The 16,557-nt window shown below is 50.7% G+C and overlaps 1 protein-coding gene across 1 annotated transcript in view; it reads left to right on the top strand.

The window, feature by feature from the left end:
• The first annotated feature begins 635 nt into the window (after positions 1-635).
• The window catches only part of VSNL1 (visinin like 1), an 86,252-nt gene continuing 70,330 nt past the window's right edge, over positions 636-16,557 (top strand). The window contains exon 1 of the mRNA XM_036748241.1: positions 636-904. The gene's annotated coding sequence lies outside the window, so the exon portion shown is untranslated. The remainder of the gene's footprint in view (positions 905-16,557) is intronic.

Below are 16,557 nucleotides of genomic sequence, written 5' to 3'. Positions count from 1 at the left end.
CATGACTTGTGATGGGTCACAGATTTAAGTTGTAAGGCCGCCGAGAGGCCGGCTAGTCCAGAGATGGCTGGACAGTGGTTCCCCCCCACCCAACTTGGACCCCTTCCTATCTGGACTCCATCCTTTGCCATTCTATGTCTCTTCCTCCTGGTGTTTCACAGCATCATTTATCATGGGGGCAGCCCAAGGCAGCCAAGGCATAAAAAGGGCTCAGAACTGCTACCCTAAGCCAACTTTCTTTTTTTTACAGAGGGGAAAGCATAGGCCCAGAAAGAGGTCCCGGGACCTGCCCAAAGCGTCGGCATCGGGATTTGAACTGTTGTCCTAAGAGGGGCGAGCGTTCCGGGCGCCAAAGCAGCAGCGACCCCTGGTGGCCTTGGCGGCGCCCTGGCGCATGCTCAGCTTTTTCGGCGGGTCACGAGCCGGCGGCGCGGCAGCAGCGGCGCCGGTGGCCTCTTCCAGCTCCGCGTGCGCAGGTGCGCTCGGCTGCAGAGGGGGCGGGGGCGGGGGCGGAGGCTGAGGCTGCTGCGCCTGCGCGCTGCTCCCAGCCCAGACTGTCAGTGGGATCTCGGAGTCCAGCCGCTGCAGAGACTGAGCGCGAGCGCGAGCCGGAGCGGGAGCGGGCGCGCGGGCGCGGGCGCGTGCTGCGGCGGTGGCGGCGGGGCCGGGGAGGCGCGCGCCGAAGGAGACTGAAGCGGCTGCCGCTGCTGCTGCTGCTGCAGAGAGCGAGCTGAGCCCGGGACGGACGGACAGGCGGCGGGACCGGCGCACGGACAGACGGGCGGGCGGACACACGCACCATCCTCCCAATAACAGAGACAGCTTTGAAGCCACCAAAGCCCAAGCTGCGGAGTGCTTTGGTTTGCATCGAGTGGCAGTCCGTGCGTGCCCAGCGCTCCGACCAGTAAGTGCCAGGCGCGAGCTAGCCTTCCTCCTTTCCTTCCTTCGCCCTCCTCCTCCTCCTCTTCCTTTCCTTCCTCCTCCTCCTGGGTGCCTTTCTGCAAGTGCGGCTCTGCGCAGCGCGGCCAGCCTAGGCTGGGGCGGGGGCGGGGGGTGTGAGGCTTTCCTTCCCATCACCCGGGGCTAGGAGGCTGGGGGATCGATTGGAAAGCCCGCCTGGAGCTGAAGGTGGGGGGGGGGGGGTGAGGTTGCTGCAGAGTCCGTCCGGGGAAGAGGAGGAGGAGGAGGTAGCGAGGGACCTTAGACAATTGAGGAGTGTAAAAGGGGGGCTGCACCTTTTAGGGAGGGGGTTATCGTAGGCGAGATCTCAGGATGCCTTTGTAGCCTGTTTATAAATAGACCCATTTCTTCCGCACGTTGGATCCCCCGAATGAGGAATCGGGCAAGTTTCCCGGGGGCTGCGAGAACTAGGAGCCCTCGATGGGGCGGACGGCTTGGTGGTTTGCGGTCCGGTGCTTGCCCGCGTGCTGGTGGCTGTGCCGCTGGCCCCGGGGTCCGCCAAGCGAACCGGAATGGGCCAGACGGCAGGGGGAGGGGGGTGGAGGAGTGGATTCTGGGGCTGGCTGTCAGGGATCGCCGGGGAGGGAGTGACAATCCGGCCCTGGCCCCGCATCCCTCGTAGCCCTCCAAGATGAGCGCCGGGGGTGTCGCGCGGGGCTGCTCTGGGCTCTGGGGGCTCGCGCGTGATGCCCGAGGGTCCCCAGTGTAGCTTTGTCCGGAGCAGGCTGCCGCGCAGGGGTCGCGGACGAACTGGAGGGGCAGCGGCAGCGGCAAAGGCGAGCGCCTTCCTTGGAGAGCCGGAGGGTTACCTGGCCGCCTGGAGGAGTGTTGCGGGCTCGCCTCCCGCCCGCCTTGTTGTTGTGGGCTCGCCTCCCCAAATGCGCTGCCCGTTCTCCCGCCCGACACCTAGCTGCGCAGGGGGATGGGCTGCCACAGGAGCCAAGGTCATTTGGGCTTCGGATCTGGGGAGGTTCCTTGTGCCCAGAGAGAGCAGCCCTTTCTGGCAAGGTCAAAGGCAGTCGGGGTGCGAGTCCTCCTGCTAAAAACCGACCGGGCGATAGACATTGGATTGAGGGGGGAGGGGGAGGTTGGAGCAGGCTCCAGCAGATGATGGGCTGAGATTGCTCTCACTGCATGGGCGCGTTACCTGGAGGATGGTCGGACTAGAACCTTGTCTTTTTCTGGGCTTCAAAGGGACCGACTCGGTGGAGCCACCGGCCAGGGGAGAAAACGCAGATCTTGGGGAGTGGAGAGGAGAAGCAGGGAGGAGAAGCAGGAAGAAGAATGGAGAGGGTTTCATTGTTAGAGGCGTTGAGTCAAGTTGAGACGCATCCCCAGGGGAAAGGGAAGGGAGTGAATGCGTTTGGGAACCTGGCATTTTACTGCTTAATACTCTTACCTGGCTACCTGACTGGCCCACCCCTGCGTGGAGTTCAAGGCCGCCGGGGTCTGCCCGGGGCTCCCCGGGCTAAGATTCCCCCTGTGCCTTGGTAATATCCGAGAAAAGGGACTGGCGGTGGCTCCCTGGGAGCTTCAGGGAGAAGGTCCTAGGGCAGAGAAAGCCAGGCAACGGCTTTGTGGCTGTGCACCAGAGAAAGCGGGCGGGTGTGTATGTGTATGAGTGTGTGCGCGCGAGTTTGTGTGTATGAGTGCGTGTGTGCGTGTTTGTATATGAGTCTGTATTAGTATGTGTGTGTATGCGTGTGTATGTATGTGTGTGTGTATGAGTGTGTGTATGAGAGCGTGTGTGCGTGTGTATGTATGTGTATGAGTGTGTGTATGAGTATGTATGTGTGCGTGTGTGTATGTGTGTGAGTGTGTGTATGTATGTGTATGAGTGCGTGTGTGTATGAGCGTGTGTGCGTGTGTATGTATGTGTATGAGTGTGTATGTGTGTGAGTGTGTGTATGTATGTGTATGAGTGCGTGTGTGTATGAGCATGTGTATGCGTATGCATGTGTGCATATGCATGTATATGTGTGCATGAGTGCATGTGTGCATGTTTGTACACGCAAGTGCATATGCATGCATATGTATGTGTGTATGAGTGTGCGTGTGTGTACATGCACTGTGTGCCTGTGCTCATGTGCTGTGGAGTACTTTGACCATTCCAGCACCCAGGGCTGCCAGGGACCTTATAGGCTGCATCTCCTATTCCCCCTCCCCTCATTTTACACTGGGGGAAGCCAAGGAAGGGGGTGGAGGAGGGAACTTGCCCAAATTGGGGGAGGGGTTATGTAACAATAACTCACATTTGCACTTTAGGGTTTACAAACCAGTTTGTACCTGTCAGGGGTGAGCTGCATGGCCCTTAGGGTCCCTTCCAGCTCCTGGTCATCTCTGATTTTATTATCCGAGTGCTTTGGGGCCTTCAACCTTGGGGGCACCTCCCGGCCCTTGGCCCTCCTCTTGTTTCTCCTTCCATAGCTCTTAGAGGATCTGTCCAAGAATGTATTTAAATTGTGCCCTTCAAACTCAAGAAATCCCTCTCCCCGAAGCAAGGGTTGGTTGTGGTAAGTGTGAGCCTTGCTCCTTATTCCCAGGCAGCAGGATGGAGCAGGGAAGGGGGCTTCTGTTATCACTGCTAGCACTGCGTCATGGGCACTGGAGGACAATTTGCTGCTTAAAGCCTAGGCATGCATTTAGGTGTTGGGATTGGGGAAGCACTCCGGCTTTATGGACCACCATATCTTCTTCTGTTCAAGAGGAGTTTGGAATAGATAAAAAAATTCTTAACCTGGTCTATGAACTTTATAAATAAATGTATATTTCAATATAGTTGGCTTTCTTTGTAATTTTATGTATTTTATTTTCTGCATTTATAAACATTTCTGAGGCTTCCCCAGACTGCTAGAGGGAGGTCCAGGACATGTAAAAGGTAAAGAACCCCTTCCCTGGATTCTCTCTAAGGGCCTGTCTTCAGATATTAGGTCCTGAATTTTCTGTTTGATTGGAACTCAGGGCCTAGATACTCAACATGATCTCTCAGGTCTATAATGACATTGAGCAAGATTAGTCTCTTCTCTCTGTTCATCTCGTGTCCTAAGCTCTTCTGTCCTCCAGACTGGTTTTCTTTCTGTCAGTCCATCTGGGGGTGGGGCAGGGAGGCAGGGGGAAGAAGGTGAAAACCAATGAATTTGGAGTCAGAGGACCTGAGTTCAAATCCAAGCTCTGCTGCTTCTCTATCCAGCAAGGGTAGGACCAAGTGGTCTCGAAGGTTCCTTCAGCATGGTGCAGGAAAAGGAGAACCTGTTCCACACCCAGAGGAATTCAATCTCACCTCTGATGCCTACTGCCTTCGTGATTTGGGGCAAGGTGCTTCCCAGCCCCTGGCCTCAGTAACATGGAGGGGCTGGCAGATGGTCTTGGAGATCCCTGAAGCCAGCTCTATGACCTGGGTGCTGTGATCCGGAGCCCTTCCTAGACCCTTTCTTCTCCATAGCAGCTTCCCTGCCCTCACCCAGCCCAGCCCCTACCACCTGCTCCTCGCCCCCAGCTAGTCACAGTCTGTTTACTGGGGCTTTTCTGAGAGAAAAAGAAAATTCAAAGCACCCTTCAGGGCAGAACCAACAGTCCCTTTCCCTACCCCTCCCTGCTCCCCAAGAAAGGGAGATAGTGTGTCTTGCCCACAAGCCTGGTGAATCACCCAGATGGGGAGGGCTCACCTGCAGAGATACAGCAGAGATGTAGCCGAACCAGCATGCTGCCAAAGGCACCTCAGAGAAGTACCTGCCTGACTGCCCCTTCTCCACAGAGGGGGTTGGGGTGGGAAAAGGTGGTGGGGGTGGGGGGAGGAAGAAGGAGGAGGAGGAGAGGAAAAGGAAGAGGACAGAAAGGAGGAAGGGGAGGGGACAGAGAGAGAGTGACTGCTGCTTTGGGGCCAGGAAGGACATTGTACTGATCCTTTCATGAGGGATAACACAGCTTCCCAGGCATGGGAGCATTTAGAACATGGAGGGGGGGCATAGCCCTTCCCCCATCACTTTTACTTGGGCAAATACCTTGCCCAAGCAAAGCCAGGATTTGAACACACATTTACTGGCTTCAAAAATGGTTCTTTCTCTTGAAAAAGGGAATAGCTGTAAAGAGTTTATTTTTTTAAACCTTAAAACTCTACATAAATCTTAGCTATTAGTATTATCTTTGTGTTCCTCCCCCTTCCTCTATTCCCCCTTCCCCTCCATCCTTTCCCTTTTCTTAATTCCCACTTCTCTTTTCTATCCTCCCTCTCTCTTCCTTCCTTTCTTCTCTTCCCTCTCTCCGCCCTCCCCCTTCCTCTATCTCTTGAACCTTCCCCCATCTCTCTGCTACTTACCTTCCCCCTCCAAGCATCCCATTAAGAAAATTCAATTAATCCCAAGAGGCTGGGGTGGGGTGGGGGGGGATGTTTGTCTCCTTCTAATCTGAGCATATGAGTGCAAAAATAGAGTCCTAGTCTTTGATGAAGCCAGAGAGATGGTAACAGTCAAGTTTCCCAACTCAACACAGGCAGCAATTTGTAAACAGATTTCCCCCCCTTCCCTCCCCCACTCCCATATTAGGACTTGAATGAATTCTGACAATTCCACATCCTTTTCCCTGGAATCCTGCTGCCTTCCTGCTCTTCTGGTCGTACCTAGATGCTGTGGAATCAATGAACCCATGCAGGGGAGGCTGTTGGGGGAAGGGGGAGATCCCTGGGCCCCTGGAATGAAAATGAGGGACCCAACTCACCCGATGCCAGCCTGCATGCCTGCCTGCCTCTGATTTCTGTTCTATGCTGCGTCTCCCATCAATTATACACAATCTGGCCTCCTGTGTTCGGGGGAGGAGCAGAGGATGCTGGGGGGTGGCTTGCATACGTAGCCCTACCTCCCCTTGGGGAGGCCTTCCTAGAGGACCATGCTGGTGCCTTACTAGCCCCTCTGCCCTCCTGCAGCTATTGGCCAAGAAAGGACTTTCTTTTCCCAAGGGCTTCCCTTTTTCCTCCTCCATCCTGGATACTGGAAAGGAGACGAGTAGAACCTTGATGGTATCCTTATGGAAGAGATGAAATCCCAGTCACCCAGGATTGGAATGGACCCAAAGTGGGGGGCTTTTGCTTCTTCCCAGGTGTCTGTATGTATGACTTTGGCCAAGTCATCTCCCCTCCTTAGGCTGGTTTCCTCACCAGAAAAGCTGGGGGGGAGGGGGCGGATAAGTACTAGACTAGATGATCTCCAAAGATCCCTTCCAGCTCCAAGATCTTTGATCCCTCCCTCTGGCCAAGGTGCTAGCCAGTTTAAACATGCAAAATGGTGATAAATGGGAGCTTCCTTCAGGGAAGCTATTCAAGGGTTAACCTGGCCTGAGTATAAATAGTAAGCCATTGATCTTCCTGGCGCTCTAGCAGTTAACTGGCAGGAGATCATTAGTAAAATAATACAGTTTCCGAAGGAAAATGCCTTTCCTTAATCCTCTTTAATAAGAACCTGCCGTCCCTGTGGGCAGAGGACATCCTTCTTGTTCACTCATCTTTATGTCTCCAACCCTCTCTCTCCCCCTCCCCCATGGCCCAGACCTAGCCCAGGACCCTGCACATAGTAGGGGCTCCATAAAATATTCATTGGGTCTTGTAAAGACCACAAAGGATTGTCCTGAGGGAGGTGCTTTGTAAATTTTAAAGCTGTACAGTCACCCAACCATGCATTTACTAAGCACCTACTATGTGTAGGGCTATATGTGATAAACTGAGCCTACAAAGACCCAAAAGAAGCCATCCCTGCCCTCAGGGACCTGCCTTTCTGCAGAAGGGAGGGAACAGCCTTTGTGCAGATGCTTGAGGAGGATTGAGAGGGCTGTGACAGCTGGGAGAGTCTTCCACAGTAGGTCAGCAGAGCCCCTGACCTGAGCCTGGAAGAGGCAGCAGTCAGGAGAGGTGGTACAGAGGCATTGATGCCAGGGACAGAATACTCAGGCTGGGGAAGAAGAACTCACATTCCTCTGGGACTTGAAGGTCTACAAAATACCCTCCTCCCAGCAAATGTTTTGAGGTCGGTGGTCCATTAACAAGAACAGTTATCCCTATTCTGCAAATGAGGAGAGAGAGGCTGGGGGAGTTGAGGAACTCTCCCAGGTCACAAAGCCAGTAAATGCCATAGTGGGGATTTGGGCTGGCCAGGTCTCATGCTCTCCTCAGATCACTAAATGTATGGATCCATTCTCAAAACTTTGGTGTCTGGACCACACTTACTGCACTGGGGGAGAGATGGCCAGAGACACAGAGAAAAACAGTGACTTCAGCCCCTAGATACTCGAAGACCCTCCTTCTCTGGTGCATCTCTGGGCGCTTTGAATAAAGATGGGGGGAGCTATTTGGGGGATTACATTTTATTAATGTGCAGTTTCTAATATCCCTATGGAGGCATTCATTTTAATCCAATTCTAAAAGCTTCTCCTCCTTCCCCCTTCTTAACAAATAAAGACATAAACGTCATTTGTATTTTTATAAGCATTGATGTCACTAAGGCAGTAAGAGGAAAACACCAGCTTCTGCTTTCACTTGGGATCAGAGATCCAGAATGGGAAGAGACTTTAGAAACCATCCAGCCTAACCCACTCGTTTTCAGATGAGTAAACTAAGGCCCAAACTGCTTAATGATTTGCCCAAGGTCATGCAGGTGATAGGTAGTGGAGGCATGGTTTGAACCCAGTCCTCTGACCACAGAGGTTCTGTATCAGCCTGAAGGAACATTCTAGGTTACCTAGTCCAGGTTTAACATTTTACAGATGGGAAAACTTAAGTCCCAGAGATGGAAAGAGACTCACCCTCAGTCACCCACATGGAAAATAGCAGAGCTGGGAGTCACCCCCGTGGCCCAGGGCTCCTCTTTGGCACCAACTGTCCCAAGGTCTGCCCCATCCTTAGGTCATTGTGTCCAGAGCCGAGGTGGGAATTGGAAAGTGCCCACACTGTGACAACCACACAGCCATCCTCCACACTTTACAGCTTATTTCTACAGATAACTGCCTTTCTGTCACGTGAATCAGAATAGAAACATCTCCTTGCCCTGGGCTTGCACAGCACTCATTGAGAATTATCTAAATGGAAAGATCCCGTGGATGCTGCAGAAACTCTCATAATGAATGAACCAGGGAAGGAAAAGCAAATTGCCAAAGACTCCTAAATGAAGCTTGGCACTAATAACCAGGTGGCTGCAGATATGTTTAAGAGTTCTAGGCTCTTCAGTGATAATCATCGCTCCAAAGTAGAGCCCTGGACTGAGAGCCCAAAGCCTCACCCAGGAGCCCTGAGGCCTGACCCAAACCAGGGCCACCCAGCATGATGGCCATCAGCTGGCTGATGGGAAGGAAAAGCAGGGAACTGAAGGCAGCCTTGTACCATGGCTTAGAGCTATGAGCTCATGCCCATGATCTGAGGTTAGTAAACAGGATACTCTGAGGAAGAGGAGGAGAAATAGAGGAGGAAGAGGATGGCGATGATGATGGTGTGAGGAGGATACTGATGATGGTGATAGGGAGGAGGATGAGGATGATGATGATGATGGTGAGGAAGAAGAGGAAGATGGTGGTGATGAGGAGGAGGAAGAGAGTGAGGAAGAGGATGGTGATGGTAATAAGGAGGAGGAAGAGGAGGATGGAGGGAGGAGGAAGAAGGAAGAAGAGGATGGTAATGATGATGGTGAGGAGGATGATGATGGTGATGATGATGATGATAACTCCCATTTCTCTAGTGCTTTGACATTTGACTGAGCACTCTTCACACAATGACCCAGGACAGGGAGCACAAAAATTATGCCCATTTTTCAGAAAAGGAAAGTGGGCTTCAGCAAGGGGAAGCACCGTGGTCACACAGCCATTCCATGTCCGAGCAGGCATTTGAGCCTGACGCCTCCAGTGCTCCTTGGAGTTCTTGACCATTTTCTCCTCCCCACCCACAAGCTGTCTTCCTAACACACTCCCAGAAGAGCTCCCTGGCCATCCCTTAGAGTCCCCAGCTCTCTCTGATGTAGCTCCAGTGCCTCCTCTCACATGAAGCCTTTCTTGATTCCCTCCCCCAGGGTCCCCTTGTATTCATCGTGTACATTCTGTTTGTACTGACATGTGCACGTGTTGTTGCTTCCATTAGAATGGAAGCTCCTTGAGGGAGGACTGCTCCCCCTGTTGTCTTTGTATACGTAGGGCACAGAATAGGGGCTTCCTAAATTCTTGTGGACTGACAGATCAGGCCATGCCTCATCTAGATCCCTTCATCCCACACTGTGTCCCTTCAGTTGGTTCTCTCAACATACCTCTATAGTCTCAGTTTCCCCATTTCTAAGATGGGAATAAGATTGGCCTCCCTGGCAGGGTTGTTACGAAGACCAAATGAGGCAATGTCTGCAATAAAGGATTTTGCAAACCTTAAAGTACATTATAGATATCAGTTATTATTTTTAATGTATGAGGGGCACTATAAAAGTGTCATCTGAAAGATGTGGTTAGGCTCCAAGATGGAGGATGACCTTTGGGGTGGGCCTTGAAGGACTAACCTGGGGATGAAGCTGAGATACAGAAGGGGCTGGACTACATGGCCTAAAGTCACTTGCCCCCCCCAGGCCTCAGTTTCCCCATTAGTTAAATGAGGGGGTTGGACCAGGTGGCCTCTGTGGGGCCTTCTGGCTCTACTGTGATTCCATAATGTTCTTGTCTTTTGAAGGAGAGCCTCATGCCTGCAACATCCACTTTTTCTTCCCTTTTCTTGTCCATTCTTGGGTCTCTCTGGCCTTTTCCTCTTTGCCCAAGGCTGCTTTCCAGGAAGTTGTTTGCAAGGGAATTTTGACCCTTCAATCCCATGCCCTTGTATTTGTGCAAATGCTCCTGGGGAATCCTTTGGGAATACAAATTATCCTCCTGCCTCCATCTCTTGGGGGTATTTTGGGTTTCCTGGTTCACACCTGTTCTGGAGGGTACTCTCAGGGGAGTTTAGGCCTCTTTTTATTTTTCTGACTTGGAGGGAGAGCTAGGGCTAGCACCCCAGTGTTGACATTAGATAGGAAATCCATGAATGAAGGCTGCCTCTTCAGTGGGAATGTTAGCAGCTCTTTGGACCCCAACTGGACCAAAAGTGCCTGCTTTAATGGGCCAGAAACTGTCCTAGGTACTAGGGGGACAGGCCTCCCCTCAAGGGGCTTATGGTATACTTCAAGATAAGTGTAGTCTATAGTAGGGGGGGTGATGGGAACCAAGGAGAATCCAAACTTCATTCTATAGGTGGCGCTCTCAGCTGGGCAGGGGCATAGTGAGGGTGGACATATGACCCCTAAGCTGTGCTGGGAGCTCCAATCCCTGAGGAGTATCCCAGAATCCCAGAGCTAGAAAGGAGGGACATCACGAGTCGAGAATCCTTTATATGAGACCCAAGTTCTGGCCTTGAAGCCCTCTCCTGAGTGAGAGCCAGCCCATTCATTCATCTGGGAGACAGCCTCCACTTGAGAAAGTTTTCCTGACAGTGAGTCTCAAGTGGCCTCTGCAAATTGTCCCCAATTCTATTTGTTTTCCCCTGTGGGGCCAAATAGAGCAGGGCTGACCCCTCCTTCTCATCTCAGGCAAACACTTGAACAGAGCTCTCTTTTCCTCCGGGGTCTTCTCTGACTGAGCGCCCTCAGTGAACACCAATCTGCGCATGACATAGACTTGGGCCTTTTACCCTCCTCTGACCTTCCTTGTGTGGACATTCTCCAGCTAGCCACTGTCCTTCTTAAAACACAGGGCGCAGAAGTGAATGCACACATTCCATGTATGGTCCAACCAGGACAAAGCACCCAGGGACTCTCACCTCCTTATTCCTGAAAGCTATGCCCCTCCTATATATGTAGTGCACAGGAGACTGGGTTTGGAGCCAAGGAAACCTGAGGTCTAATCCTGCCCTAGACATTTATTAGCTGTGTGACCCTGGGCAAGTCAATCAGTCTTAGTTTCCTCATTGAAACTGGCACAGAGTTGTTGTGAAGCTCCCATGCTCAGTATTTTTAGACCTTAAAGCACCACATAAGTGTCTGCTCTGAGTAGGAGGAGTTTCCTTGGTGGCCTCAATATACTGTTGACTCAGATTGAATGAGTAATGGTCCACGCAGACCCCCAGATCATTCTCAGAACTGCTATCTATCTATATTTATCTCCTCCCCATATTTGTATATACAAAGTGGATTTTTTAAAACCCAAATTTAAAACATTTTCACTTTTCCTTATTGAATTTCATCTCATCAGATTCAGCCTCATGCTTTGGTCTGTCAAATCCTTTTGAATCCTACCTCTTCCCTCCAGTGTGTTAGCTCTCCTTCCCAGCTTGGCATCATCTGCAGATTTGATAAAGATGGCGTCTGTGCCATTATCCCAGGAACAGAGCCAAGCATGGAACTCTGGGGCTCTTGGCTGGAAACTTGCTTCCAAGCTGAGATTGAACCATTACTGCACACTCTTTGAATAGGGCTCCAGCTCCAGCACATTATACTCTCTTCTAACCTGCTCTCTACATCTTTTCCAGAACAGTAGCAGGAAAAACTGTAGCAAGTCCTTTGCTAAATAAAATCTGGACAAACTGGAGCTGCAGAATTCCCCTGTTGTAACCAGTTTAGTAATCCTGTCCAAAATGGAAAAAAATGGTTAGATTGACATGACCCATTCTTGATGAAGCCATGTTAGCTTTTCGTGATCACCAGTTCATTTTCTAGGCTGAGACCTCCAGGGATAGGAAGCATACTATCTTCCAAGGCAGCCAATACCACTTTTTTTTTTTAATGTTCAGTGATTAGGAGCTCTCTACTTTTTTTTTTTACATTTTTATTTAAAGTTTTGAGTTCCAAAATGTATCCCACGTCCCCCTTTCCTGAAGCAGTAAGCAGATATAGGTTATAAACGTGCAATTATGTAAAACATTTCCATATTAGTCATTTTGTATAAGAAGACTCAAATAAAAGAAAAAAAATGAAAGAAAGGAAAAACTAGCCTGCTTCAGTGTGTATTCAAACACTATCAGTTCTTTCTCTGGAGGTGGATCATATGCTTAATCGTCAGTCCTTTGGGATTGTCTTGGATCACGGTATTGCTGAGAAGAGCTAAGTCATTCACAGTTCTTCATCGAACAGTGTGGCTGTTACTGTGTACAATGTTCCCTGGTTCTGCTCCCTTCACTCTGCATCAGTTCATGTAAATCTTTCCAGGTTTTTCTGAAACCATCCTGCTTGTCATTTCTTATAGCACAATAGTATTCCATTACAAGCATATACCACAACTTGTTCAGCCATTCCCCAGTTGATGCGCATCCCCTCAACTTCCAGTTCTTATTCACCACAAAAAGGGCTGCTATAAAATATTTTCGTACAAATAGGTCCTTTTTTTCCTTTTTTTTTTTTTGATGTCTTTAGGATATAGACCTTTAATACCACTTCTGACTGCTCAAGGTTTTAGGAAATTTTCCCATCTATTTCCCGTCAAAATCTTCTTCCTGACAAGTTCTTCCCCAGTCCCATGGCTCCTAGGGCACCCTTTATGGAAGAGGCCAATAAGTAGAATCCTTCCACATGAAGTGCTTCAGAGAGTCATAGAATGCCAAAGCTCTGTGTGCTCCTCTATGAAAGGAGAAGATTGGACTAGGTGACCCCTCCCAGATCTGCCAGTGTGATATTGCACAATCTGGTCCAACCCTGGCAGACTAGAACACAGCCCTGGTTGTGTCCAGCACTCCTAGTGGATGGGAGGGCTGGACACTCAAGTCCAGATCTTCTGGTTTCACTGTACCACTTCCTGTTTGAAGGCTGCTGCTAGCTAGGAGCAGTAGTGGCTCAGGAGGCAGAAGACACGGATTCGAATGCTACCTCAGTTCTTCACTCACCACGTAATGCCGAATTCGCTTCCAACACCCTGTTCCTCATCTGTAAAATGTGGGTGGATAGATATGGAGGTGGTACAGTGGATAGAGCTCTGGGCCTGAAGTCAGGAAGACCCAAGTTCATATGCAAAAGCCTGGAATGGTCAGCTGGAGCCACTGTCAAGGGCTCTCAGTGTCCAACAAAGGAGCTTGTCTTTATCCTCGGGTCAATAGAAAGAAAGCTACTGGAGTCTCTTGAGTTGGAGTAACTGGGTCAGCTTTGTGTTCTAGGAATAATGATGTGTGGAGGCTGCAAAGGACTCAAATTCTGGAGAGGCAGGGAGGCCAGTTGGGAGGCTGCTGAGATAGCCCTGGGGAGCTGTGATGGGAGGAAGATTCAAATCCACATCTCCTGACTCAAAATACTTCTGCAAAAGGTTCTACTGTTAGTGTTTTATCTGGGGCTTTAAAGTTTGCAAAACCTTTACACATGTTACCCCATCTAGTCCTCACAACAACCCAGTGAGGGAGGAATGACTATTTTTATGCCCATTTTCCAAACAAGGTAACTGAGGCTGGGCAGTCACAGAGCTACTAAGTGTCTGAGGTGGAGAGATGACCTCAGTGTTCCTTTCCCCAAGCCCATTGCCCTCCCCACTGTACCGCCCTGGTAGGACGAAGGCATTTATGGTTTGGGGGGAGGCTGGACAAGGCTGCGCTCAAGGTCCTTTTTGGCCCTTCCCATCCATCCCCACATCGTTACTGGGTGGTCCCTCCAGGGAGCCTGGGCCTCTTCCTTTGAGGCAGGCCGCCTGAGGAGGAGGTCACCGTCATCCCCTTCCCCAGCAGCCCCCAGCTGCTCAAGGCCTCAGCTCAGCAGCTGAGAGGTAAAGACACTTTTTGTCAGGCAGTTGATGAAGCTTTGGGTGGGGGAAGGCTGGAGAGGGTGGGCCTGGAAGGATTCACAGATTTAGAGCTGAAGGGACCTTCCGAGGTGTGAGTCCAACCTCTCTATTTTACAGAGAAAGAAACTGAGACCTAGGGAAGTGTGTCACCCTCTCCCTCTCCAGAGATGCTGGGATTAGAAACTGGGTCCCCTCCCCTTTCCCACCCCTCCCTTTGCAGGGTGTAGTCTGTGAACCTGGCCTCCAGCCCTACCTGCTCTGTTTCTGCTTCTCCCCCTTCTTCCATCCACACCTCATTCCCTTATTGCCATTTATATAGCACATCTGGGGTGATTAACCCAGAGCTTCCTGATGGTTCTGTGGGATGGAGGCAGGAAAAGCATCCCGTGCATAAGGATGAGGAATCCCAGGCCCAGGAAAGTGCCAAGATGGACCCAGGGTCACCCAGCAGCACCAGGACGTCAACCCCGGGGCTTCAGTGTGAGAGAGTGCCAAGCCCGGAGTCAGGCACTGGGCCTTGCTCTTCCTTCCTGTGGGTCCTGGGACAAGCCACCTCACCTGCTTCTCGTTTCTTCATCGGTGGAATGAGGCACCTGGACCAAGTGACTTCTGAAGGCCTGTCCACTGGGGCTCTTATGATTCCCATGTGCAAAATGAGGAAGTGGGTTATATGATCTCGAAGGTGCACCATTTTACAGATGAGGAAGACTGAGGCTCCCAGTCCTACAATTCAGTCAGTCAGTCAACAAGCATTTATTAAGCCCTTACAATGTGCCAGGCACTGTGGGATAATTAATGAGATACTTACTATGGACAAGTCTGGCATAAAAAAATAACAGTCCCTGGGGCAGCTAGGTGGTGCAGTGAGTAGAGCGTTGGCCCTGGAGTCAGGAGGACCTGAGTTCAAATCCAGCCTCAGACACTTAACACATGTACTAGCTGTGTGACCCTGGGCAAGTCACTTAACCCCAATTTCCCTGCCAAAAAAACCAAAAAATAAATAAAATAAAATAAAAATAACAGTCCCTGCATTCAAGGAATTCATGGCTTCCTGGAGGCTGCCTCTAATTCCCTCTCAGGTTCGCTATCCTGCCTGCCTCCTCCCTCCACTGCTCACCTCCTCTTCCTCTCCCTCCATACTCCTACATGGTCAGGAGCTGGAACTGCAGAGGTTTCCCATTACTCTTTTATATTTGAGTTCAGTGCTCCTTAGACATGTTGGGTACAATTTTCTGTTCTCTTATTTTCACTTGAAAAGCAAGGCATTTCCAGATTTTATGTTTTTCTAATGGAAAAAAAAGGCAACAATTTCCAGTGCTTCCATCCAGTGGCATTGCCCTTCTGGGTCTGGTGGCACCAGCTCAAGCCCAAGCTTTCTCCCTCCAGCCTTGCCTCAGGCCTCTTTCCCAAGCAAGCCAATTACCCCTATTTGCCTCTCCCCTGCCTGTGCCTTCCTCTCCTGGGCCCAGCCGTTTTATGACTAATCTGCCTTCCGTGCTCGGAGGGATGTAGGAGGGAGGGAGAGTCATTCATTCCCTCCTCCCCAGGTTTTTCATAGACTCATAGAAGCCTTAAGGCCTGACAGATCCTCACATTCCACACTCTCATTTTACTAAGGAGGAAACCAAGGCCTTGAGAAGGGGAGAGAGATGCTCAGGGCCCAAGAACCGCCGCCTTCGGTTTGATTTTGTTCTGTAAACCCCGGAACTAGAGCTGTTTTAGGATCGACTAATCAGTCGGCTGTCTGCACGTGTGCAGGAGAAGGAGCTGCCTCAGGAGGTAGCCAACTGCATGGGAAGGGGGCTGGTCAAGCTCAACTGGCTGGCTGGTCACTTCTGGGGGCAGTTGTGGAGAAGATTTAGGGAGATGATCTCTGTGTTGCCTTCTGTTAGGGGCTCTTAACCAAGGGTCTCTGGATGGGTGGGTGGATGGTTGGATGGACAGACACATACATACATATATACATACATGCCAGGGCATATATGAACTTGGGTGCCAAACACATTACATCTTTATTTTCACTAACTTCTATGGAAATTTAGCATTCCCCTTCAGGGATGCATTTTTAAAAGACCATTCTCAGAAGGGGTCTGCAGTCTTCACTGACTCTCCTCGGGGTCCATGACCCCTCTATGACTTCGCTGCTAGGTGATCATGGGGCAGACCTGTCTGAGCCATAGACTGCTTCTCTGTACAGTGAGAGGGACACTTTGTGTTACAGACCAAAAGGGTTGTTAGGGAGACAGCACTTTGTAAACAAACCTTAAAGAACACACATGAGTTGGGTCGATGGTTCTCTGGAATTCACACCCTCTTAGAGACAATCGGCTGTTGTGGAACGGGCCCTGGTCTTGGAGTCAGAAGCATAGAACCGAAGACTTGTCTTGGACATTTCACCCTGGACCAGACAGTGAGCTTTTCCGAGCCTTGATTTCCTCATCTGTAAAATGAGTTTGAAAAACTTCTATTACCTGCTGGGGGAGCCTAGAGCAGCACCGAGAACTTGGTTATATTAACCAAAATTAAGGATTAGCCCTAGAAGAGTGTCCTTGGCCTCCAAGATTAGAATTAGGTTGTTCTTCTAGTCATGTCTGACTCTCCGTGACTCTATTTGGGGTTTTCTTGTCAGAGACACTGGAGTGGTTTGCCATTTCCTTCTCCAGGTCATTTGACAGATGAGGAAACTGAGGCAAACAGGGTTAAGTGACTTGCCCAGCATCACACAGCTACTAAGTATCTGAGGCCAGATTTGAACTCAGAAAGATGAGTCTCCCAGCATTCTACCACTGTTCCGCCTGGCTGCCCTTAATCCCGGAGAAGTCAGGACCCCCGAGCGGGTCCTGCCAAGAAAGGTGTGCCCACCCT

This window comes from Trichosurus vulpecula, chromosome 3 (assembly GCF_011100635.1).
Source record: "Trichosurus vulpecula isolate mTriVul1 chromosome 3, mTriVul1.pri, whole genome shotgun sequence".
In the NCBI taxonomy this organism is placed as follows: domain Eukaryota; kingdom Metazoa; phylum Chordata; class Mammalia; order Diprotodontia; family Phalangeridae; genus Trichosurus; species Trichosurus vulpecula.
Note: the sequence above shows the minus strand (reverse complement) of the source record. Positions and strands in the feature narration are given on the sequence as shown.